General features: G+C 46.9%; 1 long non-coding RNA gene across 1 annotated transcript in view; it reads right to left on the reverse strand.

Annotated features, from left to right (window-relative positions):
- Nucleotides 1–5,847: 5,847 nt before the first annotated feature.
- The window catches only part of LOC127691478 (uncharacterized), a 45,319-nt gene continuing 25,958 nt past the window's right edge, over nt 5,848–25,208 (reverse strand). Inside the window, exons 2-3 of the long non-coding RNA XR_007979280.1 lie at nt 6,606–6,785; nt 5,848–6,013 (exon numbers count right to left, since the gene is read on the reverse strand). This is a non-coding gene — a long non-coding RNA (uncharacterized LOC127691478). The remainder of the gene's footprint in view (nt 6,014–6,605; nt 6,786–25,208) is intronic.

Below are 25,208 nucleotides of genomic sequence, written 5' to 3' on the forward strand. Positions count from 1 at the left end.
GTGTAGCCCTGGCTGTCCTGCAACTCTTTCTGTAGCCTAGGCTGGCCTTAACCTTAGAGATCTGCCTGCCTCTACCTCCTGAGTGCTGGCATCAAAGGTGTGATCCACCACCTCCAGGCTTTGAGTGGTCTACATTTGATCTTTGCACTGTATTTACATGTAAAGAAACAATACATGACTGATAAACATGTGTAGTCATTCTGTCAATGAAAAGAGAAAATAAAACTTTAAACTATGAGAGGTCTGGAGCTAAATCCAATGGGTGTGAATGGGAGTTTAGCAGAACCAGGGCCCTGACCTTGCTGTGTACGCCCAGTCCCCCTACCTGGCTGTGCTCTGTGCTCTTGGCCCCACCTGCATCTTTACTGAGCTTTTAAGGACTGAGACCAACCAAGGGACTTGTAGCTTTTCCCTCCCAAGCAGCAGAGAATCCTTCTTTGCAGATCCTTCTAGCACAGGATCTGGGCACCCAGCTTTCTCAGTCTTCCCTGCTCCCACCTCCAAGGCAAGGTGTGGAGCATCAAAATTGCTTATGTCCACAGAGGGATTCTCACAGGGGATTGGAACACAGATGGGATGGAGGTCCCTGCCCCTTCCAGCCTGACAATGCAGCCAGAAGCTGTAAGCAGAAGCCCTCTTATAGCCTTTCCCAGAGAACTGGAAACGCTGAACAATACCTCCCCATACCTGTTGGCTCCTTGATCAAAATGAGGACAGAGCCAGATGTGGCAGTGCTGCAGCTGCAATATCAACAGCTGGAGGCTGGTGGATTGCAAGTTCAAAGCCAGCCTAGGAAGCCAGAGAGATGGCTCAGTGGTTACAACCTGGGTTTGGTTCCTCACACCCACATGGTGACTCACAACTATCTGTAACAGTTCCAGAGAATCTGATCCCCTCTTCTAGTTTCCTATCACCAGGAATGCACATGGTGTACATACATGTGCATGCACACAAAACACTTACACACAAAGAACAAAAATTAGTAATTTTTGAGCCATGCTGGGGTAAATAATGATACCCTATCTAGAACTAAAAACAATCTGAAAATAACAGTAATGGTGACATCGGCTCTGACACAAGCAATGAACCACCCAGAGCATCAGAACAGAACATTGGAGCAATTGTTTTAGACCAAGGTCACTTATTCAATGGCCACCGGGGTCAGGTGACTGAAAGGCATCGGCAGCTTTGAGTACAATGCCTGGTAGTTTGCTGGTGTGGCCCAGACCCATAATATTAAATGTTACGTTTCCTCACACCGACTTCAGCCTAACTCATTTGACAGGGTTCACAGAGTGGGGCTCGGGCACCAGAATGAAGGCCATGTGCACAGCGCCCACTTGGGACCCCCCTTGGAGACAGTGGAAATGAGAGTGGTTAGAGGGAGGATTCAGCTGTCATGAGTGAGGCTCTAGGGCAGGGTCGTGGTTGGCTGTTCTCCCCCAGCAGTCACGGAGTAGATAAGGTAAGGCTTCCTTCCTACCAGGTGCCCAGATCTCTGTTGCCTAGGTGACCCTTTCTTTGGTCCCTCCTCTTCCTTTAAATGCCTCCTCTTTAGAGGTCAGGAACCTTCACCAAGCAGCGGCGTGTCTCAGGTGTGCCCAGGTGTGCCCAGGTGTGCCCAGGTGTGCCGAGGCCATTCAGGGTTTCCTGAACTGACGTCACGTGGTACAAGCTCTTCGCAGCAGAGCGAGGCCATCGAGCAGTTGTCGCATTGCTTGCTTGCTTCCACGACTGTTCAGATTCTTAAGATAAAACTCCCCAAAGCAACTTCTGTCTTAAAACAGAAAACAAGAACTGTGAAAAGCTATGAGCCTCTCTTTCCAGTCAGTCTCCTTCCCAGAATTTAGAATGCCAACCCCAGGGTTGCCACAGTGTGGCTTTGGACTCTGACTACCCCTCTTTTCTTTAATTGGCATTACAACCTAATCACAGGGTATATTTAAATCCTGGATTGGATAAAAGGATACAGAAATATTCCAGTAGGGTGTCGTTAACTTGGACAGACAGCCCTGATGGGAAAGATAGCCGTCTGAGAAACCCTGACCAGATCTCTATCACACAACAATTTGAAGAATTCATCACGAGCATCCGTAAGCGCGTCTAATATTTGTAAGCTACTCTTTTGCCTCAATCCTCTCCTTCATAGCTAAGTCCTGTGACAGCCATCTGCGTCTGGAGTGTTAGGCACAGTTTGCAGGTAAGGAAACTGAGCTCAGTGCAGCTCGCTTCCCCTGGGGAAGCACAACTAATAATGATACAGAGCATCTTCTAATACTAGACACCCACATCTACACAGCCCTCTAAGCGTCCAAACTGAATTTAAATGATACCAAGATAAGAAAGTGGTTGAGAGAGTTGCTGACACACCACACGGGCCTCCATGAACTTAATTGTCCCTTCTCTTTGCCAATGTTGGCATCTCTAGGATGCCAATACAGTGGGCGTGGCTGAGTTACAGCCAAGCAGAGGAGAGCCGGAGGGCTTGTCCAAAGAAGACTCGGATCAAGCCACCAAGCTGGAATTTGAAAGACCTAAGTCTCGCGTGTGTGTGTGTGTGGTGTGTGTGTGTGTGTGTGTGTGTATGTGTGTATGTGTGTATGTGTGTGTGTGTGTGTGGTTTTTTAATGACTCAACTGGACTGTGTGCCCTAGAAAGCTTTTCGTAACTGGCAAATTATTTTAAATGTCTCTAGTATTTCAACAGCTAGCATTCAACCTTAGACATATGCATTCCTTGAGTTCATTACAGCATCAGGGCGTCAGGCAGGGTGCTACATACCTGTAATCTCAGCACCATGGGAGGGAAAAGGAGGGCCAGAGGTTCAAAGCCATCCTGGCCACACAAGAAGTTTGAGGTCAATCTGGGTTACTTGAGACCCCGTCACACACACATACACACACACACACACACACACAAAGTAAAAAATTAAGAAAATGATTTGATGGTGCAGTGCTTGCTTAGCATGTGTGAGGCACTGAGTTTCATTGCCAACCCTGCAAAAATTAGTTATAATATTAATTATTAATTGATTAAGTGTTAGCAGTCCAGTGGCTTCAACTAAAACTCCTCAAAGAGGGAGTATTTTAGCAATCAGGCAGGAAGTGGACTCAAAACCAGCCACCACCGCAGGGTCAAGAGTACAAACGTTTGAGTTCTGAGGTACGGAGGCCAAGACAAACAGCAGGAAAATGATCTTTTACTAATCCACACGCATTACTTCCTCCTCCGCAGAAGCCAGAAGCAGGCAGCACCCCCGAGTTCCAAAGGAAAGGAGACTACGCACTGCTTGTAAACTTGCAGCAGGCACTGGGACACCCCTCATCTCAGACATGGGGCCCTCAAGATTCAAGGTGTGAAAAAGAGGCTCTAATTACAGGCATTGCCGGGATGCTGGGCCATGTGCCGGGATGTGTGGGTGATTCAGCAAGCTTCTGACTTCTCTTTGAGTTCCTGCCAAAAACGAGGTCAGGACTGGTTTGTCGGAGGCTTGAGAGCCTCATCTCCCACATCTAATGAGGAAGCAAACGAGTCTCTGGACAGGGAAGGAATGATCGTATTGCAGACTCTGGGGGAGGAAGAGCTGGAGGCAGGGGGATCACGGGCGTTCAGGCCCGAGGGTCCTGGGCCAGCACTGACAAGCCAGGGGTGTCAGCATGAGCTGAGGGGACAAGCTGGATGGGGCAGCCAGAGACCAGCCCACCGTGATGAGGGTGACCTGCAGAGTAGGAAAATCGCAGGAACCCTGGGCCGTGACCAGGAGAAGACACATCTTCTAGCTCCACCCCCACTTAGTCAAGCATTAGAGAATGTAAGCTCCACGTTCCAACATGAAAGGAGGTGCCCCTGTCCCCCTTATACAGGATACAATAACCCCTTGGCGTCAGATGAGGCCCCTCCCTGTCCACTCTTAGTTCAAGAGAGTACCCGGACTGAGTAACACTCTATCTCCTGCTCCCTCTTTCTGTTCCTCCTTGCCCCACCAGCCACCGGTCCCCACACCCTCCCTGCCCCCTCCATCTGGGAGATGGATTCAACCTGCAAGGCTCAATACCCTCTACCCTGTTCTGGGTGGCACCACCTTCAAGCCTGGGGGGAGGGGGCGTTTGGTCTGTCATTACAAAAGGCCAATATCTTTTTTTAAAGAGAGGTATCAAAAGTTACCTTTCCAGTTGGCATGGTGGCACACACTTGCAATCCCAGCATTCAGAGAGGCCAAGATAAGAGGATCGCAAGTTTGTATCCAACCTGAGTCATGTGATGGAACGCTGTCTATAAATAAATAAATAAATAAATAAATAAATAAATAAATAAATAAATAAAATCAAAACTGAGAAAAGACTCATTTGGTAAAGTGTTTCCTGTAAAAGCGTGGAGACCTGAGTTTGGATCCTTAGCACCCACATTAAAGATGCCACAGGCTGGGCAAGTCCATCAGGGGATAGTATTCCTAGAGCAATGTTGATTAGCTAGCCTAGCCAATCAGTATGCTTCAGGGTTAGTAAGAGCCAATCGGTACGCTTCAGGGTTAGTAAGAGCCAATCAGTACGCTTCAGGGTTAGTAAAGGCCAATCAGGAAGCTCCAGGGTTAGTAAGAGCTTCAATCATTGGCCTGCACACATACACACTACACTACTGTGCTACTACAGTCACACAAAAATACTCAAATCAAATTATTATAAAGTTGCCTTATTCTAGCTTTTTAAAGCTGAGATCTCTAAGTTTCCATCTGCCTGTCCTGTGTGTTACCTCTTGTGTCATTCTGAGCTTGCAAGGTACAAGTTTGGATATGGTTTGTCCCCACCAAAACTTGTGCTAAGGCCTGGTCCCAGCGTAGCGGTGCTGAGAGGTGGTGAGGCATTTAAGAGACCACAAGGAATCTGCCATCACGAATAAATCAATGCTTTCCTCCTGGGGGCAGGTTAGTGGCCATAAGAGTTCACCTCCCTGCTCTTGTCACCACTCACTCCTTCCCACCATCTATGAGAAGCATGAAGCCCTCATCATAAGATGGTAGATACCGGCACCTAATCTTGAACTTCCAGCCTTCAGAACACAGAGCAGATGCAGACGCAGACCTCTCTCTCTCTCTCTCTCTCTCTCTCTCTCTCTCTCTCTCTCTCTCTCTCTCTCTCTCTCTCCCCCCTCTTCCTTGCTTCCTTCATTTTTATTTATTTGTTTTTAAGGTGGGGTCCTCAGTATGAAGGCCTCTATCTTGAACTCACAGAGATCCACTTGCCTCTGCCTCCCGTGGGCTGGCATTAAAGGCGTATCCTACCACACATGGAGACTGCTTCTTACCTTAGTGTGTTTGAGCTGGGGGCTTCTTGTGCAGCTCAAGTTGGCCTGATACTCACAGCAACTCCCCTGTCTCAGCCTCCTGAGTGCAGAATACAGCTGTGCATCCTCATATTCAGCTTTAAATATTCTTTCTTTATAACTCACTCAATTCAGGGAACAGAAAGGGAACTCCGACAGAGGGCGTCCCGGCCACCGAACACTGACTTGGACCCACATGGGTGAAATTCTGGATCCACAGAGCATATTACCCCTTTCTCATCTCTGTGTCTGCACCTCCACCTACAGAACAAAGTAGCCAGCGGTTTCCTCTGTTCCAGGTGCCTAGGAAAGTTTTCACAGTGGTATGAATGTTCCCAAGACAGTAGGAAAGGATGTTAAGTATGGAAAAGCAAAATCCACTAAAGCGAGTCATGCATGCTGGTGAAGTGAGGCAGCCTATCCAAAGAGCATCACATACCCTCAGAACTTGGCTCTGGCCAGGCCTCTCTCTGGCTCCCCTCCTCCCTGGGAGTTGAACCCCCATTCAGCAGACCTACTTAGAGACCAGGGTCAGTGTTTCACAGTGGAGGCCCATCGCATCCTCGCTTGGTGTCAAAGGCGTTCGCTGAGATTGTCCTGACTCTCCTCAGTTCTTTCATTTGTCCAACTTTAAACTGACCTTGTCTGGAAAGTTCCTGGTCTTCCTTGATGATGGTGGAGGCTCTGCTATGACCTGCAAAGATCTGTGTGTACAGGAACACATGGCCCGTGCTGGTCACAGGCCTTTACAGCCACCTCTAACAGGCTCAGAAGGAAGGGATGGTTGAGATCAGACCTGGGCAAAGCACTGACAGAAATTACATTTTCTCTTGAACGTGACCTGTCTCCCCTAGAGCAGCTCACTGCTGACAGTTTGACCTTCGGATGCTCTTTTTCCCTATTTCTCAGGATTTTGGGGAGAGGGGGACGTGCTCTGCATTCTCCGGCCAAAATATTCCAAATGAAATCTAAAATGGTTCTGACCATATGAAGTGGACCACTAAACCTTGAACTGTCCTTAATCGCCATTATTTACAAAAGAGGTGGGAAAGCAGCAGCTTACGCCTGCACCACAGCCCCAGGCTCCATGGACATGTGGCAAATGCCCATGGAAAAGCACGAGTTCTGGGCACACTGCCTCCACCCCACCACTACCCCCACCCCACCCCCACCCCCACCCCTACCCCCGTCAACATCACCGTCAGATCCTCCTCCTGAGCCCTGTCCACTCACAGCCTGGTGGTCCCTCAGCCTCTGTCCCCAACTGAAACATCTGAGTTCCTTACCTGGCCTCCTCGATGTACCCACTTCTATCCAGGAACATCAGAAAGGCTGCTCACTCCTTCTGGGACTGTGTTATGGCCGCCTCTGCTTGGCTCAAAGGTAACAGGCTCAGGCTCCTAAAGGCCAGGGCCCAGTGCACAAGTACAGGCTGCAGCAAGAGCCTGCTTTCATTGCTTCTTGATCTAAGAAAGGAAGAGAGAGAAGCTGTTCTCAGCTCATCTGGGAAAATTCTGGCACCTGGGGACTGGATATTCATGAAAGTGAGAATCTTTCCAGAAATTTCTGCTGTGTAGATGATAATTTTTTTCCTCACAAACCTATTACATTCTAGTCCCAGTCTGTGCTCCAATCTCATTTGAAAGAGGAAACCTCTACCAACTCTCAGGGCTTTCACTTGCTAAAATTCATTCATCCATCCATCCATCTATTCATCCATCCATTCATTCATTCATCCACTCATTCATTCATGGAGGGAGGCACTGCTGCAGCATACGTGTGGAAGTCAGAGGACACTTTGCATGAGTCAGTTCTTTCCTTCCCCCATGTGGGTCTCAGAGATTGAATTCAGGTCATCAGGTTTGGCAGCAAGTACTTTTTTTCATTGCTTCTTGGGTGAGCCTTTCACCGCTGGGCCCACGGTCATGTTGCATTATAGTGTGTGTGTGTGTTAATTAGAGTCAGAGTGGAGATTAGGGTTCATCTTAGCTATTGTGTGTACCATGCAATGGCTTTGAATACATTCATTGGCTGTGTACTTGCCACCATTCAGCTGGAGAACGTCTTCCCAGACAGAAGCTCTCTAAGCACGGCTCACCCTTCCTCTCACCATTTTCTTGCCTTGTGACTGGCTCATTTCACTTAACGATGCCTTCAAGGTTCACCTGTGTTGCAATATGCATGGTCTATAAGGTTTATAGAATGATCTAGGTAGCTGTATTTTCAGCATTAAGTGAGTGAGTTTACTAGACACATAGCAAGAAAAAGTAAAAGCTAAAGAGTGCGTAGCAGACAGATCCAGCCGGTAGCAAACCAAATCATTAAATGGGGCACACGACTTGCAGCAGGGACTGGAGCAGCCCACTTGATAGAACAAACAAAAATGCCATCGTCAAATGGAGGGCTCACGGACACCCAGCAGGAATAGACTGCAGAAGCCCCAGTGAGGCACTGGCTGGACTTCCCAGGCCAGGCACAGTGTCCCCTTAGGGAAGGCTTCAGTGTAAACAAGCGGATCGAAGCACATAGACAATAGCATCAAATCAGGCACTGACAACCATCCTGCAGAATCCAGCAGGGGCCTCAGAGTTAGGCAGATGGAGTTCCCAAGTGAGAGGCTCCCTGGTAGAGCCCTCTCCATCCTCTCCACAAAGAAGCCTCCAGCTTCCCATTACCTGCTCAGTATTATTACACAAAGAGCAATAGCCTCTGCTGGAGACTGGTTACCTTCTCACTGTCCTAAATGACATTTTAAAAATAATATTCTCTCTCTATGAAAGTTCCGTACATTTATACAATGTATGTGGCTCACATCCATCCACTACTCTCTCCCTCCAGCTCTCCCCTAGTGTGTCCCCTACCCTGCCTCACCCCCAAATTCATGTCCTCTTTTTATTTTATTTCTATTGTTATTAATAACCCCACATTAAATTAGTGCTACCATATGTACATGGGTGTGTGGCCGTCCACTGGGGCATGAATAATCTACCAGTGGTCACGTCCCCTAAAGAGAGTGGCTCCCCCTTCCTCAGCAGCACTCAGCTGCCAAGGGTCCTCCCATAAGCATAGGACCTCCGAGGACCCTCCTCCATCCACAGTGGAATTTTGACCAGCTTGATCTTGTATAGGTCAGGAAACTACACGCTCTGTGGGTTGGTGAGCACAACAGCTATGTCATATCTAGAAGTCAATGCTTCATAGTTCTCTGGCCTATATACCAGCTCTTAAGTTCTTCCCATGACCTCTTCCATGAAGTTCCTACGCCTTGGATGTTGGGAAGCTGGTGGGCCCAGCACAGACCCACAGCTGAGTACTCAGAGGTACTTGTGCATGACACTTTGGCCTGTTACAAGTCAACCGTATCATCCTTCGATACCCTTTACTGCCTGATAGTCTCCTTTATCCTTGTTTCCTTTATCCCTGTAGTTAGAGGGTCAGTCTGACCCAGGACAAGGAGTTTTGAAAGATACAAGAAATGGTCTCCTGAGTCTGCTTTCAAGATCTTACAAAACATACAAAGATAGTTTCCCAATATAATGTGCATTACAGTGTGTCCTCCTGGTTTAGTGTCAACTTGACATGAGCTAGAGTCAGCTGAAAGGAGGGAACCTCAAATGAGAAAAATGCCTCTATAAGATCCAGTTGTAAGGTATTTTTCTTAATTAGTGATTGATGGAGGAGGGCCCAGCCCATTGTGGGCGGTGCCATCCCTGGGCCTGTGGTCCTGGGTTCTATAAGGAAGCAGGCTGAGCAAGCCAGGGAGAGAAAGCCAGTAAGCAGCATCCCTCCATGGCCTCTGCCTCAGCTCCTGCCTCCAGGTTCCTGCCCTGTGTGAGGTCCTGTCCCTCACTTCCTTCAGTGATGAACAGTGATATGAAAGTATAAGCCAAATAAGATCCTTCCTCCCCAAGTTGCTTTGGCCATGGTGTTTCATCATAGCAGTAGAAATGCTAACAGTGTCCTGAAATCCCCGCCTTCCTGAGACTGGGTGAGTGTGGCTACAGACCTTTCGCTTGTGCATTCTGTCAATGGACATTTGTCTTGCTTACATGTTAGCTGATTTGAATAAGTTATGAACATGGGTGAACAAATACCATTTTGAGGCTCTGTTCTTTCTTATTCATGTGCTTATATACATACGTATTGAATGATTATGCATATAACATATTTTTCTATATTTACATCTTTGAGGAACTGAATGCTTTATACCACTTTATCCTTGATATTCTAATAAATAGTACACAAGGCTTCCTATTTGTCTTAGGATTCTGTTTCATTAGTAGGGTTTCATGTAGCTGAGGCTGGCCTTGAACTCCTGACTTGCCTACCTCCACCTCTCAAACACAGGTCTGTGTCACCATGCTAGGCATAAATCCCAACTTTCTGTCATATCAAGTAACTGTTCTTTTGCCTGGTTTCACTGCTGTTTCTTTTGTTTTTGTCACTCGCTATCCTTCTGAGGCACAAGTGACATCTCACTGTGGGTTTCATTTGCCTTTCCCTGATGATGAGTGTAACGAGTATTTCTCTGTACTTGTTGACTGTATAGGGACCAGCTCTGGAGAAATGTCTTCTCAAATCTTTTGCCCACTTTTGATGTATGTGAATGTATGTGTGTTCACATGTAGGATCACATATGGGGACACACGTGTGGGCACGTGGAGGCCATGCATTGCTATTAGGTGTCTTCCTTGGTTTTTCTATACTTGATTTACTGACACGAGATTTTTTCACTGACCCCAAAGCTTGCCGACTCATCTGGTCTAGCTCTCCAGCTTTCCCTGGGGGCCTCCTGCCTCTGCCTCTCAGCCCTGGGATTAGAGGTGGGACCCCAGTTCTTGGGGTCACAGGCCAGTGGTTTGTCCAGTGAATCATCCCCCAGCCCCTTTGTCCATGTCATAGGATAGCTGTGTATTGTGGTATTTTACAGTTTTAGATTCCTATCCCTAACCATACACACTGACCCTCAACTCTCTTCTTTCATGGTCTGCCCCTGGACAGTCTCCACTGGAGCACCACAGTTTTAAGTTTTGTGATGTTCCCTCTGTGGTTTTGTTCCCTTCTTTCCTACATGTTTAGTATCACACTGGAGAAATCCTCGCCAAAGCCAATGTTGTCATTTTTTTCCACTATTTTTTTTAATTGTATTGTAGCTGGGCATGGTAATGCGGAGGCAGGCAGAACTCTGAGTTTGAGGTCAGCCTGGTCTAGACAGTGAGTTTTGGGCCAACCAAGGCTACATAATAAGGACTTGTCTCAAAACAAAACAAAACTCTTAGTGATTCAGGCCTCTGAACCATTTTTTTTTCTGCATCTGAATTTCTAACACTAGAAATAATGTTATTTATTCAAACTCTGCCCTTTCCTCAGTGTGACACTTTTAGCATCCACTGTGTGTCATGTGACCGCGTGTACAAAGGTTCCTTTCTGGCCGCTATTGTGACCCATTGGTCTGCATGCCCGTTTTTAAGTCAGTACCACACTATTCTGATGACTCTGTGCTGAGTTTTGAAGTGAGCTTCGTCCTGCCTTTTCCAGATGACATGCTAGACGTGCCTTGAGAATCCAGAGGAATTATTACAAAATAAATGTTTTCACCTTAGCCCTTTGCCTTCGCTGTTAAGTACTAGGATTTGTGTGTGTGTGTGTGGGGGGGGGGGTTGTACTCTTTTTTGGTTTTTGGTTTTGGTTGTTTGTTTTGTTTTTGCACTAAGTTTTGGACTCGGGCCTCACACATGTTCTCTAACACTGAGCTGTATCCCCAGCTCTCTTTTTCTAAATTTCTTGAGAAGGGCTCATCAGGCTACTGAGGCTGGCCTTGAACTAACTCATCTGTAGCCCAAGCCGGCTTTCATCCCGCGGTTCTGCCTTGGCCACCAGGCGGCGCTTGCCTTCTTCCACTTCCTCCTGGGAGTCAACCCACGCAAATGCCAGCTCTGCCAGCTCCGTTTCTGCCTCCACACTGTTTCCACCCACTCTGCGCTCTGGCTCCAGTACCTTTTCTTTCTTTTCCCTTAGACAGGATTTCTCTGTGTAGTCCTGACCATCTTGGAACTTGTTCTGATGGGCATCGAACTCAGAGATCCACCGCCTCCACCTCCTGAGAGCCAGGATCGCAGGTGTGACTGCCCACAGCTGCTGTTAGGGGTGAGGATGGAACTCAGGGTTTAGTGGGTGTCGGGCGAGCATTCCATCAACTGGTCTACTCCTCCGACACACACAGAGACTAAGACACAGCGCCTTTTCCCACGCCTCTCTAAAACCGGGAGCTAGGTCTCTGAATTGCTTTTCTTCATTCGCTTGCCACAGGGTTACAACCTAACCCAGTGGCAAGCGAATGAAGAAAAGACAAACTGACGCACAGACAGGAAACTTGGGCTGGTGAACTGGGCCATCTGCTGGAGAAACCACAGCACACCAGACACTCCGTGTGTTTATTACAGAGTCCGGCGGAGAGGCGGGATTGTTGCATACAGTTGAACAGGAGGTGGAATTGATGGTATACAGATGAAAAGGGAGGCAGGTTTATAGTAAACCGCTGGATCAGGGGACAAATTCGTCTAATCTCAGTAGGCGCAGTCTCTGTAGGGGAGCAGGCTTTAAGACATAAATATTCATAAAGCTGGGGAGAGGTGTTGCTGTGGACATGTTCTGTGTATAACAAATCTACACGTGAACCAGAGAAAAGTTTTTACATTTCCCTCTGAGCCTCACCCTGGGGTGAGGGTAGGGGGACTGTGACATTCTCCCAAGGGTCTGACACTCTGGGGTCCTTGATATCGCCCATGCGTGCCCTCTTCAAAGTGTCTTATGATCAATAATACCTCTGGTTTCAGTGAAACGTGGTGCATGTTTGCTTGTGTTTGTTTACCTCTGTGGGCTTGGCTCCATCATCTGCAAATTCCAAAACGGCAGGGGCCAGGGCCTTATAGCATAATGGAAGACATGATGCCGCTCTGGGCCTTTGTGGTCACCAGGCATTTGATGAATTGCTAGGAACAATTGATGTTAACTCTTATTGAATTATAATTCAGTGAATACACTATGCTTTCTGAACCAGCACTTAGACACACCCACAGAACAATAACTATGCTAGATAACATCTCGTGCTCCCTTGGCCTGTGCTCCCAGACACTACTGTAAGGGTTTACCTTGCCTCACTCTTAGAGGAAGAAGGATGTGAGTCCTGCCTCTGACAAAGCTCTTGCCTGCTTGCTTTTCCTTGGCAAACAATTGGCCTTTGTAAACAGAAGGCTTTTGTAAGCTGAAACCCACACGCTTGAGGTCTTCCATTTTGATTTAAGACAAACATGCAATGGGGACGTCATAAAAGGATCCTATAGAAAATGATGTCAGTGTTGTCTATTAAGGAAAAGCCACCCCCCTCTATAATCTTTACAGTAGCTAGCTACTTATAACCAGGTTGTCCCCAAAGAGATAAACAAAACGACCCTTTGATGAATCAAAATGGAAATGTGTCCTCTTGTGCAGGTGAACTCTAAGTTTGAGGCCAGTCTATTCTACAGAGTTAGAGTGAGTTCCAGGATGACCAGGGATATACCTTGGAACTCTGTCTGCTGGGGGTGGGAGTGGAGGTGGGGGTGGGGTGGGGGTTAGGGTGGGGTGGGGTGGGTGTAGAGAGTGGGGGTGGGGGTAGGGGGTAGGGGTGGGTGAGGAGTGGCAGGTAGTTCTCTTGGAGGGGACTTGGAGTTCCCGGTCTGGGTTTATCAAGTGTGACTGCCCAGCAAGGTGGCAGGTGACGTCCAGTAGCTCGTGTTCTATTAGCAAATAGCAGAATGGGTGTTCCCACAGGCAAACCAGAGAGTGGGCAGGAGACTGGGGAGCTGGTTCTCCTTTTAATCTGTTTCTTCTCCTGCAGAGTAAACAGGCAGCTTGATTTGCAGTGGATCCCTTCAACATTTGAGGGATCTGCTGGTGATCCAGTGACACAGCGGGGAAATGAGATTGGTTCTTAAATATGGGGGTCCCCCTCTACCTCAGAAGAACCTAAACCTTTGTAAGCTACCTTATAAATGTCACGGTAATGTCAGACTACTATACAGGTCCTCAGGAAAGGGTTTGCAGGTTGCTTGGTAGTGGAATATTTATCAGGGTCCCATCCCAGAAGGCAAGACAGAAAACTAGGCAACTCTCTCTGTTGAGAAGCCCGCTCCAATCTCTGGGGACAGGGGTGTGTACAATGCCCCTTCCTGAGTCTGGTCTATGGTCTCTCTCTGTCTCTTGTCCTTTCTTCCTCGCTCCTTCCTTCTCTCTCCACCCTCTCTTGAATCTGCTTAAACTTCAACTTGCTTCATTAAAATAACTTTTTAAAAGATACAGGACTGTGGAGATGGCTTGGTCGGTAAAAAGCCTGCCTGTCTTGCAAGCATGGGCATCTAAGTTCAGATCCCCAGAAACCATGAAAAGAGCCAGCCACATCGCACATAGCTGCACCCCAGTGCTACGGGACAGGCAAAGACAGGTGGAACCCCGAAGCTACTTGGGCAGGTGATCTAGCTGTGCCAATAAACTTCATGTTCTGCAAGAGACGCTCTTTCAAAGAACTACTGTAACAAGGGCGGTAAGTAACTGAGAAAAGATGTCTGGTATCAACCTGTGGCCTCCACACTCACAAGCACATATGTGAACACACACACACACACACACACACACACACTGCATTAATAAGTACATACATTACCCAACACACATGCATACAAACAAGCAATTTTATAAGCGATAACAATGAGGTCCATTTTCCAGCAGCCTCTATGGACCTGGCACTGTAAGACATACTGAGTCCTATGAGGCCATATTCACCCCCATTCATAGTGTAAGAAACTGGGGTCCATGAGGTGATGTCACTTGCCCAATGGCAGAGAGCTAATAAGAAAAGACCTGTGACTTAAACTCAGACATCTACTTAATATTTTCCTGAAGAATATTTCTATGGCTTACCTGACAGTCCCTGGGAGGAAATATTGACAAGATTTGGTGTACAGAAAGTTGTCCTGAACTCTATGTGGTCACCCATCCTCAGTGTCCGGGGTGGAGTAGGGGAAGAAGAATCCTGGGGGAGGGGGAGGGGCTGTTTTTCAGCCACAAGTACAGGAACAGAGAAGGAGGAAGCAAGAACACAGGACTCACCCCTATCGTCATGGTTTCTGGATCTGCGAATTCAACCCACTGCAGATCTCAAACTCAAAATCAAAACTGCATCTGTACTGAACATAGGCAGGCTGTTTGCTTGTTTTTGTTCCTTAGGTATTAGAGTACAATCTCTCTCTGGCATGTCGGTGTTCGGCACCCTGAACAGAGGTGACCTCTGCAGGAAGGACTCCTGGAGTGCATGAGAGGGCGCTATTGGAACACTCTTCAATTTAACATAAGAGATTTGAGAACCCATCAACGTCAATGTCCATGGAGAAAGAACTAGAAAACATAGGGAGGGATTCTGAAACTGTAGAAACAGAAGACTAGAAGCTAACGAGTCAAAGGTATCAGAGAAAGCAATTCCTAAACACAGTGTGGTGATGAACTGTAGCGGTAAGTTTTGCTTCACACTTTGGCTCCCGTCGGATCGCATGGGACTTCCGGGGAATCGCATGTGCACAGCCACCTGGGAGCTATCTTTGGATCCTTGAATGAAAGACACCACACACACACACACACACTTATTTTTTAAATGCCTGGGCTATCTCAAAGGCTGGGCACTCCTAAACCTTCCCTATACCCAAGGCCCAATCCGGAAGTTTCCAGTGTCCACTTACCCAAAATCTCACTTGGCTGATTGGCTTTATCTCCTGCTGCTCCTGCGTCCCATCCTTCTACCCCGAGTCTTGGCAATTCTGTCACGTTCCTCTCTTCATGTTCCTCTCTACAACCTCGCTGTGCAACTCTAAGGGTCCTGCCCCATGCCCAGTCGTTGGCATCTTTATTGATCAATCACAAACCAATTGGGGACAAGGACCTTTAGTGTCTGGACGCTATTCCCGCTTGAATCAAAGCCTTAGAACCAATCTCCAACAATGCACAATGCAAGCAACAATGCCTCCTAGCCAAGCGCAGGCTTGGTAGGTGCCAACTACCTCCTACTCTGTGCTTCTGAGAGGGGTAAAGGTTGCTACAGGCACAAAATCAGTACCCAGGGTTCACCCACTGCTGACAGCCTGCTTTGGTGCTCTGGGTTGAGTAAGCTCCACTTACAGAGCCTCAGGTCTCCCAAGCAGGTGGCTCAGAGACACAGCCCTCTCCTCCCCTGCACCTTAAGGGGATGGCCTGCTAACATGGTGCATCCCTGCTGGGACAGGCCGAGGTCCTCCGGGGACTGTGGTCCTGCAGCTCCCTCCAGACCCTGTCTGGCTTCCATCAGTAGTCCACTGGCTGCTCTGGCTGCTCTGAGAGGTGACCTCTGCCTTTGGGTGATAAGAGGGAATGCTGACTCTTAAAAGAGAGATGTCTCGGAGCCTCAAAAGCCACATGGTAGAAGAAGAGAACTGATTCTCCCAAGTTTGTCCTATGATCTCCACGTGTTATGTTACACATGCACCCCACAATATACACACACATACACCCCACAATATACACACATATTTATACACACATGCACACACACACACACACACAATAAATAAAGTTATAGAAATTAAAGTAATAAATTAAAACAAAAGCCTTTGTAAATACATCTGAGATGGATGGATATTAATGGGGTTCCTACCCCAGAGAAGATTGCAGAGCTGAAGGAGAAGAGACTGGTAAAACTTCTTCACTTATGTTTACCGCTGAGGAAGGCAGTCCTTCAAGTTGGAATCCTCCCAGCTAAGTCTCCTAAGTCCAGGGCTACATGGCCAGATCTGTGTCCCCTCTGTTTGTAAGCAGGCAGTGTTGTTCCACATTACATCATAGCTCCATAAGATAATCACGGGGCTAAAAATCCCTACAGCTAAGAATTGCTATGATACCTTTCCTATGACTAGATGTGTTCACAAACACAAACATGCACTGCCATTCTACGATGGCCCAGGAAAAACTAGCAATCCCATAGAGCCTGGGTGTGAGACAGTCCATTCTGTGAGGTTTGCACAGTGAAGGAACTGCCTGAAGGCCTGTTTCTCAGATAATGTCCTCAGGCTGCACACATCTGGCGGTGCCAAGCAGGCTTGGGACAGCAATTCCTGTCAATGCCCTGGCTGCGCCCTTACCAGCCTCTTGGCCTTGGGCCAATTGCAGTAGACTTTTTGAGCCTCTAGCTCCTTAAAGGAAAGCCAGGGATCCTGTAACCTGAGTGACTTTACTGAGGGTTGAATGAGTTCGCGTATGTAAATGTCTCTAGCCAGTGCTGGGAGGAAAGCACTCACCAGATACACAGTAACAGAGCCTTTCTCTCTGAAGGGAGGCTGGTTACATAGCTTTGTGGAGGGTAGGAGCAGAACTTCAGGGTTTGCTTGTTTCATTTTGTCTTTGGCAGAGTCTCACTGCTCAAGCTGCCTGTACTTATGTAGCTCCCAATGGCCTTGAACTCAGAGCAATCCTGCCTCAACCTTCCAAATGTGCAGATTACAGGTACGCACTACCAGGTCCACGTTGAATACACTGGTCTTATTAAGATGAAGAGTGTCTGTGAATTCATAATGAGCAGAGTGTTAATCCTTCTGTGGATTGGTACAACTCAGCACCACGGGTGCTTTGAGGACAGCAAGTGGGGCTTCCCCAACCCCAGCGCAAAGTCTAGATGAACAGATGTTTGATAAATAATTAGGCTGGTTACAAATGTGCTCTGAAAGACATTTATATATTCCCAAGTAATGAGATACTGTGCCCTGCCAATTAGTATAAGCAGCTAATGAACAGTGCTGTCTACACTGCTGTTTAAAAACTCAAACGGGAGAGTTTTATATGTCATAAACTTTGGTGTTTAAGGATCTGTTAAATTTGGTCCTAACAAGATCAGACACAAGACTGATGAGTTACCCTGAGCTGTCACACTGAGGAAGGACAGACACAGTCAACAAATATGGGTTGAACTTTCATCCCACACACAAAGCACAGATTCGCTCAAAGAAGCAATTCCCACCGCGACCACCAGGGGACGCCACACAAACACATTTTCACTCTAGTGGCTGATGGGGTGAATTTTCTCTCAACACCCAGGTTCAAGGCACCTGCTACAGGGCCAGGCTCACTGTTTATCTTCACGCTGAAAATGCTGCTAGAACACAGAGATGTGAGAATCCCTGTCTAGTCAGTTTGTCTTATGTGTGTATATGTATATATCTCCTCTCAAATTACCCTAAATACAGCCTTTGTTAAAATCAAACAAGAAGCAAACTTTTACAACCAACTATTAAACCATATAGTTATTGTACTGGTTGTCACCTAGAAAATGTGTGCTATGACAGGGTGCAAGTCTTTCTAGTCTTTGCATAATATCATGTAAAATGTTCATGGTAATATGTATATGTATACACATGCACATACACTATATATATATATATATATAAAATGTGTTTTTGTGTATATATATACACACAATTGTGTGTATGTGTATATATATATACACAATTGTGTATGTATGTGTATATATATATATATATATATATACACATATATTGTCTTCCTCATTTTAAGCACACAGTTCCTGTGGCTTTAAGCACATCCACACTGCAAGTGTGGATCTCTTGTTCCCAGACAGAAGTTCTACATCCATCACTAACTCCCCTGTCTCTGCTCCCCAGTCCTGGCAAGCACCATTTTACTCTCTGTCTTTACAATTTATTTTTCTGGTTTTTTTTTCTGTTTTGTTGTTATTGTTGTTGTTGTTTGGTTGTTTGGTTGTTTGTTTTTTGACAGAGTCTCCTGTAGCCCTGATCCTCCTGTTTCCACTTCTCAAGTGCTAAAATTACAAAGAGTGTCTGTCCTATGGCCTGCTCCCCCACCCCACGCCCATCCTCACCCCACCCCCACACATACACTATAGCCCAAGATGGCCTCCAACCTCAGTAACCTTTTCTCTGTGCTTCTCAAGTGCTGGGATTGTAGGCATGAAACAGCATGCTTGTTTTCAACTCTCAGCAGCTCAAAAACATTGGTTTCTAATATTTATTACTGTTGTACCTGTATTGCTTCTTTAAATATTACTTATTTAATATATATGAGTACACTGTAGCTGTCTTCAAACACTCCAGAAGAAGGCACAAGATCTCATGACAGATGGTTGTGAGCCACCATGTGGTTGCTGGGAATTGAACTCGGGACCTCTGGAAGAACAGTCAGTGCCCTTAACCACTGAGCCATCTCTCCAGCCCACCTGTCTTGCTTCAATCAGCATCTCTTCAAAGTTTACATACATTGTACATTTCCATTCTTTCCTTTTAAAGGTCAAACAGTATTCCATTGTAGACATGAACTGCACATATGAATCCATCATCCACCCAGAGGTACTTGGATTGCTTCCACCTTTGACTATTCAATAATTTTATACACCAGGTGTGCCAGTGTTTGTTCGAGCTATATATTTTTGTATCTATAGTTCTAATGAAAAGTTAAATCATCATACTACTATATAATAATTACAATATAGGGGATAATAGAGCTTGTCTGGAGACAAGTCATCTGTTGCTTCTATGATAAACAAACAAACAAACAAAAACCATAAGCACTATCCCTATACTGTTAGGAAAATAAAAAATACAGAAAGACAGCCTTAGTTAGGGTTTCATTGCTGTGAAGGGACATCATGAACAATGCAAATCTTACAAAGGTGAGCATCTAACTGGGACTACCTTACATTGTAAGAGGTTTGGTCCATTATCATCGTGGTGGGAAGCATGGCAGCATGCAGGCAGGCAGGGTGCTGGGGGAGCCAAGCGCGCTACATCTTGATCCAAAGGCAGCCAAGAGGAGATTGAATGTGTCACACGTGTAAGACTCAAAGCTCTGCCTCCACAGTGACACACTTCCTCTAACAAGGCCACCCCTCCTAATAGTGCCAATCCCTATAGCCAAGCATTCAAAACATAAGTCTATGGAGGTCAAGCCTATTCTGTGGGTGAGCAGGCCATGCTAGGCAGGCATAAGAGCCAGTAAGGCTGAGTGAGCTCGAATCCTGGGAATCTCAGAGATCTGAGACTAGCAGGAGTAGAGCTGCTCCCTACCTGTGTCTATACTTGCCCTGGAACACATAACCGCAACACCCAACTGAGAGGACCACAGTCAGTCAGTCAGTCACATAATGTAGCACCTGGAGTCCTCTCCCCATGCAAATAGAGCATCACTAACATTTCAAACTCAGTTAATCCCATCCCACTCCCCAAGGTTCATATAGTATCTGTCCACATGGGATAAAGCACGCAGAGGACTGTCTGAGGGTGGTTGTCTTTGCTGATCTGTAACACTCCAGGAAGAGCTCTCTCTCCCAAAGCATTTATCACTGGATCTTGGACCTACCTGGCTGGCCAGGCTCTCCCTGCCAGCAGAGGCTACCATCAGGGTGGCAGCTTACCCACTTGTGCTGCTGTGGCTGTTGCTATGGAGAGATCTGTGACCCCAGTTCCTGCCTGGTGCAGACCATCTACCCATTGTTTGTTTTCGTAAGAGCTGTGACACTCCTGGCATTCCCAACTAGACCGAAGTCCTGTGGAACCTATTTGTCCCCAACTCTGCTTCAGTCCTCCTCCGTCTGGTGAACAAAGATGTCTGATGCCCCAGAGGGAAGCACTGGACAGTGGACCATACCCCATTCAAACTACCACAGACACTGTGGTGATTTGAATAAGAATGGACCCCATAGAGTCATAGATTTGAATACTTGGTCATTAGGAATGGCACTGTTTGAAAGAATTAGCAGGTGTGGCCATATGGGAGTAAATGAGACACTGGGGTGGACTTTGAGGTTTCAAATGCCCAAGCCAAGCCCAGAGTCCCCCTTCCCACTGCCTGCAGATCTGGATGTAGGACTCTCAGCTCCTTCTCCAACATCATGCCTGTCTGTGGCCACCTCGCTTCTCTCCGTAATGAAAATGGACTGAACCTCTGAACTGTAAACCTGTCCCAATTAAATGTTTTCTTTATAAAAGTTGCTGTGGTCATAGTGTCTCTTCACAGCCATAGCACACTGGCTAAGACAGATGCTAAAGTCCTTAAAACCTTTTATAATAATGTATCAGCGTGGTGGTGCTGCAGGCCTGTGATCACAGCACTCAGTGGGTGAGGGCAGAAAGATCAGGTCAGTCGAAGCCAGACTGTCTTGAATTGTCTTAAATTGTCTTGAACTTGAAACGGTCTTAAATTAAAAACAAAAACCCCCAAGTCACACAACCAGGACACAGTGCACATCTGTAGCTCCGAGTTCCAGAGGAGACAAGCTTCACAAGTCTTTACAGCTTCAATGTTTTCTTTCTCTTTGGAATGAGTTAAATTCAGGTCTGAACAGAAGTAAATTCTTCCAGAGAGGGGAGCACATTGCCAACCCAAGAAGATCCAAACTTAAATAAGGCAACGCAAGTTTCTCCGTCGAGACTGCAAAATGGCCAGAGACCTGAATCTTGCTTTATTCCCAAAATAAATCCATCACCCATAAAAGTTAATTTGTTACCATTTTCAAATTTTCCATCAAAATTCATCCAACTATTGCTTTTATTATATAATCTTTCCTGACCTATCTTCCTGCTAAACTCTGATGAGTCAGAAGGAACGGGAAGGCTGTGGACATTGAGTTGAGTGTGGCATGGACAGGGATCTGATTCTGTTGTGCTATTGTGCGTCGTGTTGCTTTGGCCATACTGCAATAATTCAGTCAGAAGCCATACAAAAGCCAGAAGCCGGGCAGCTACTAGGCGACAGCAGCGCATGCGCTCTTCACACCCAATGTTGCTGTCCCCTATACCTAAATTGTGGTACCAAGTGGGATGCAAGTGCCGGGAGAGGGTGCCGGCTCTAAGGAGAGTGCCAATGTGTGATGCGTGAGTGGGTGCGGGAGGCAGATGAAGCTTGCTTACCTAAGGAGGAACCTCCTAAGGGATGCGCAGAAGTGAGCAGGCAGAGACCGGTTCCGGGTTCCAGGAGGAGTGCAGGGTCCCGGAGCCGCAAAGACGCGAAAAGGAGTTCTGGACGTCCTTGGGGCACAATAGGGACCTGGCAGCGCCCTGGACAGACCCGAGCTCCATGGCTCCCAATTCCTGAGATGCCTCAAGTCTGGGAAGCTGAGTCTCTAGAAACTTGAGGAATAACTGACCTTCTTTCCATGTTCCTGAAGATCTAGGCAAGCACTTGTTTTCCTTGATAAATGGCTAAGGCTGGGTCAAGACCTGAGATGTTGTCCTGGGGGGAGGGAAGCTGGGATGCTCCGGTCAAGTCATCCCCAGGCAGTGACTGCAGGTTTGTTCATGGTCTCAAGCCATGGTAGGATTAGTTAGAATCACGGCGGACTCACCTCTTTCTTTTGAGAAACTGTTTTTGTTTCTGTTTTGTTTTGATTTTGTAAAAGCTTCAGCCATGACACGGTTTATTGGTCTGTACATATATGTTGGTGCCCGCGTGTTAAGAATGCCCATGTTCAGTGGTAGCAATCCTGTAACTTGGTAACACGGTAAATGGCCTGGAAGTGAGTTATACACGGGCTCTCCCCTAGAATTCAAAACTATGGAGATTTGTAATCCGTGTAAGTCGGGGCATCCGTGCAGTGGAGCAGGGAGCACGTCTTTTCATCGTATCAGTGTGTTCAGAGTAAACACGGGCTAACTTAGCACAAAATCTCCTGGCTCCGCAGTCTGGCCCCTGCTGGGATAAGCATGAAATGAAGGCAGTAAGTTCACTGTCCCCGTAGTGTGAAGTCGTTCACAAAATGGTCCTGTAGGAAACAGAGGAAGAAAATCCTTCCCCATGGTAACTGGGTAACTGTAGCTTGTTTTTTAAAAATTGTACTGCAGCTCAGGAAATGGGGCACGAGGCATTCCATTTCACTTAAAAGTATTGACTGGAAATCCACTCATACTGACAGATCACTGTTTACTACGTGCTGGTTAGTGGGGTTGGCTCCGTGACTCTGCTAATAGACTTCTTGGTCTTTGACAGAAGTCACTCACGAATAGATTCTCAAAGCCATTTAGTAACTGGCAGAAGAAACCAGGGAGGGAGGGAGGAGGAGGACCCTGCAGACAGGAGGCTGTGGAACCACATATGGGTCCTAGGGGCTGCCACATCCTCTTGTCCATTGGACTGTCTTACCCAGCTGGGTTTTTTTTTTTCTATCTTAATATAGATCCCTATGGAAACAGTGACTCTGGGCTGATTTGCAGAGAGAGGGTATTTGTGCAGTTTTTCAGTATCTCAAGAAACATGGTATAGTATTGGCATCACCTTCTCCAATTCAAAGCAATAAAGATTTTCATTTCTAAACAAACAGATTTTTATTACTTGAAAAATAAAATCAGCTCTCAGTGCAGACAGGCGTGAAGCCACACCTGTGGCTCCAGTTCCCAGGGAGGCTTAAGGGTAAGGATCACAGCAGCCCAGGAGTTCAAAACCAGCCTGTACACAGCAGTAAGGCCTGTCTTTAAGAGATAAAGCCTAGAGAAAAAGCTCATTCAGAGAAGTGCTTACCTCAAAGTACGAGGGCACAGGCTCAGTCCCTAGACCCATGTGAGAATGCTGGGCATGCAGCGAGAAATCCCGGTGTTGGGGAGGCAGATGCACGGATCTCTGGGCTTCACTGGCCAGCAGCTGACCTGGTAAGCTCTAGGCCAGTGTGTGTGTGTGTGTGTGTGTGTGTGTGTGTGTGTCTGTGTCTGTGTATCTGTGTGTGTGTGTCTGTGTGTCTGTGTATCTGTGTGTGTATATATGTCTGTGTGTGTCTGTGTGTCTGTGTGTGTCTGTGTATGTGTCTGTGTGTGTGTATTCTGAGGTTGAGTTGGTGAGCACATTTTTATTATAACTCCTAAATTATTGAAAAAAAATGATAAAAGATTTCAATGATATTGTTGCAAGCATAACACCAAAAGCACTATCCTGAAAGTACCGTTCCTTCCAGGGTCAGTGGTGTGAGATACCGTCATAGTTAGGTTTCTGTTGCAGTGATAAACCAGCATGAGCTCTTCAGGGAAGAAAGGGTTTGTTTGGCTTAGATAGCCCACGACATCGTCCGGCGAAGGATGCCAAGGCAGGAACCTAGAGGTAAGAGCCAAAGCAGTGGCCGTGGAGAAGTGCTGCTCACAGCTTGCTCCCACGGCCTGCTCAGCCTGCTTTCTCATAGAACCCAGGACCACCCTCTGTGGGATGGGCCCTCCTTCATCAAACGCTAATTTTAAAAAATACCTCACAGGTTTGCCTCTGGAGAACCTGATGGAGGCATTTTTGCAATTGTGGTTCCTTTGATGTCATATTGACATAAAACTCATCAGCACAGAGGATTTAAAGCAGTGCATACACTAAAGGGTTTTAATAGTTAGCCTGTGCTCTCTGATCCATGCAGACAACAGAAAGTTTAGAGACAGGATAAGTAGCCAGGAAACAGTGAAGAAGAGGGAGGCATCCTGGAGGAGACGTGGAGAACCACCAGCATCACGGGCAGGGAGGAGATCGTCGGCCATGCTGTGGGCAGAGGCAGCTTGGTTTCCCCCAGCACTGGGGCTGGAGGCAGAGCTGGGTTTCTCCTCTACCTCAGAGACATTCCACGTGGGCAGCAGCACAAGCCTTTGGAAGGATTTCTGGGTTCTACAATAGCAGAAGGCAGAGCACTGTGGGTAATTTAGCCTTGCATCCCCGACCACCACCTGATTTGCATCCAAGGGGAGCAGCTAAGTTGAGGGAGTCCAGCCACAGCTGCCCACTTCTCTTCAGGAATGTCCTGGCATGTGGTCTGCCCACACGTATGTAACAGCTGCTGCTCACAGGCCAAGCAGGGAACAGAGAGGCTGCAGCCTGAGGACTCTCCAACCCAGCAGGCGAGTTCAGCCTGCTGTCAATCACAGACATTAACATGAGAAGAGACTAGAAAACCAGAGGGACATTTTTAGTAGCAGAATAGGAAAAAATGAGTTTTCTCATCCTGTGTTGACTCAGCCAAAATGGTTGGGGTAGAATCAGGTATTTCTACTCTTCTTCAAAATATCCATATAAAAACCTACATAGATTAGCGGCAGCAACAAGGGAAGGTTGTTTGAAGCAAACAAAAGGGCAACCCAGAATAATCACACAGGGTCCAAGAGCACAGGAGCAAAGGTGCCATTGCTATGAGCAGCTGCTGGGTGTAGGGTTGGGGCTAGGGCTGGCTACTCAGGGTGTGGTTTGGGGTGTTTCAATATATTCTCCATATAATCGCTTCTTCTACTGCATCCATCCCTTCCCATAATGCATCTGACTTTAGTCATATGCATGACAAATTATGTCTTAGCAGAAGGCAGTAAAGATGGTAAATAGGAATTTACCCTCAAAGTCCACCTGAAGGCACAGTTTGTCTTATTGGGCATGCATTCGAAACCAATCTAGGCCACACTGTTCTTTCTATTTTTTATGCTCAGATACATTGGTAATACATTTATTAGAGGGTAATATTGATTACTGTCAAGGGAAGGAGAAATGTATCTAGTGTTCAGAGAAGGGAGTCTACGTAGCCTGATGCAAACAGGGGTCCTGTGTTGTTACCAGGTTGCTAGATGCATTATTGGGTGCTGGTGCATTAGACATACAGGCAAGGGACCTAAGCTGCCTAGTAAATTCTTACTAGAAGATGGGTGTGCATAGACCCCAAACCAAGTGGGGTCTCGGGTTACCCAAGCCTAGTGCCAAGTGAGGTCCCAGGTTACCCAAACCTAATGCCAGTCGGGTCTCGGGTTACCCAAGCCCAATCAATACAAAGTCAAGATGAGGCAGACTCCCTGGCAGTAGCCACGCTC

Source organism: Apodemus sylvaticus, chromosome 8, assembly GCF_947179515.1.
Source record: "Apodemus sylvaticus chromosome 8, mApoSyl1.1, whole genome shotgun sequence".
Classification (NCBI taxonomy): domain Eukaryota; kingdom Metazoa; phylum Chordata; class Mammalia; order Rodentia; family Muridae; genus Apodemus; species Apodemus sylvaticus.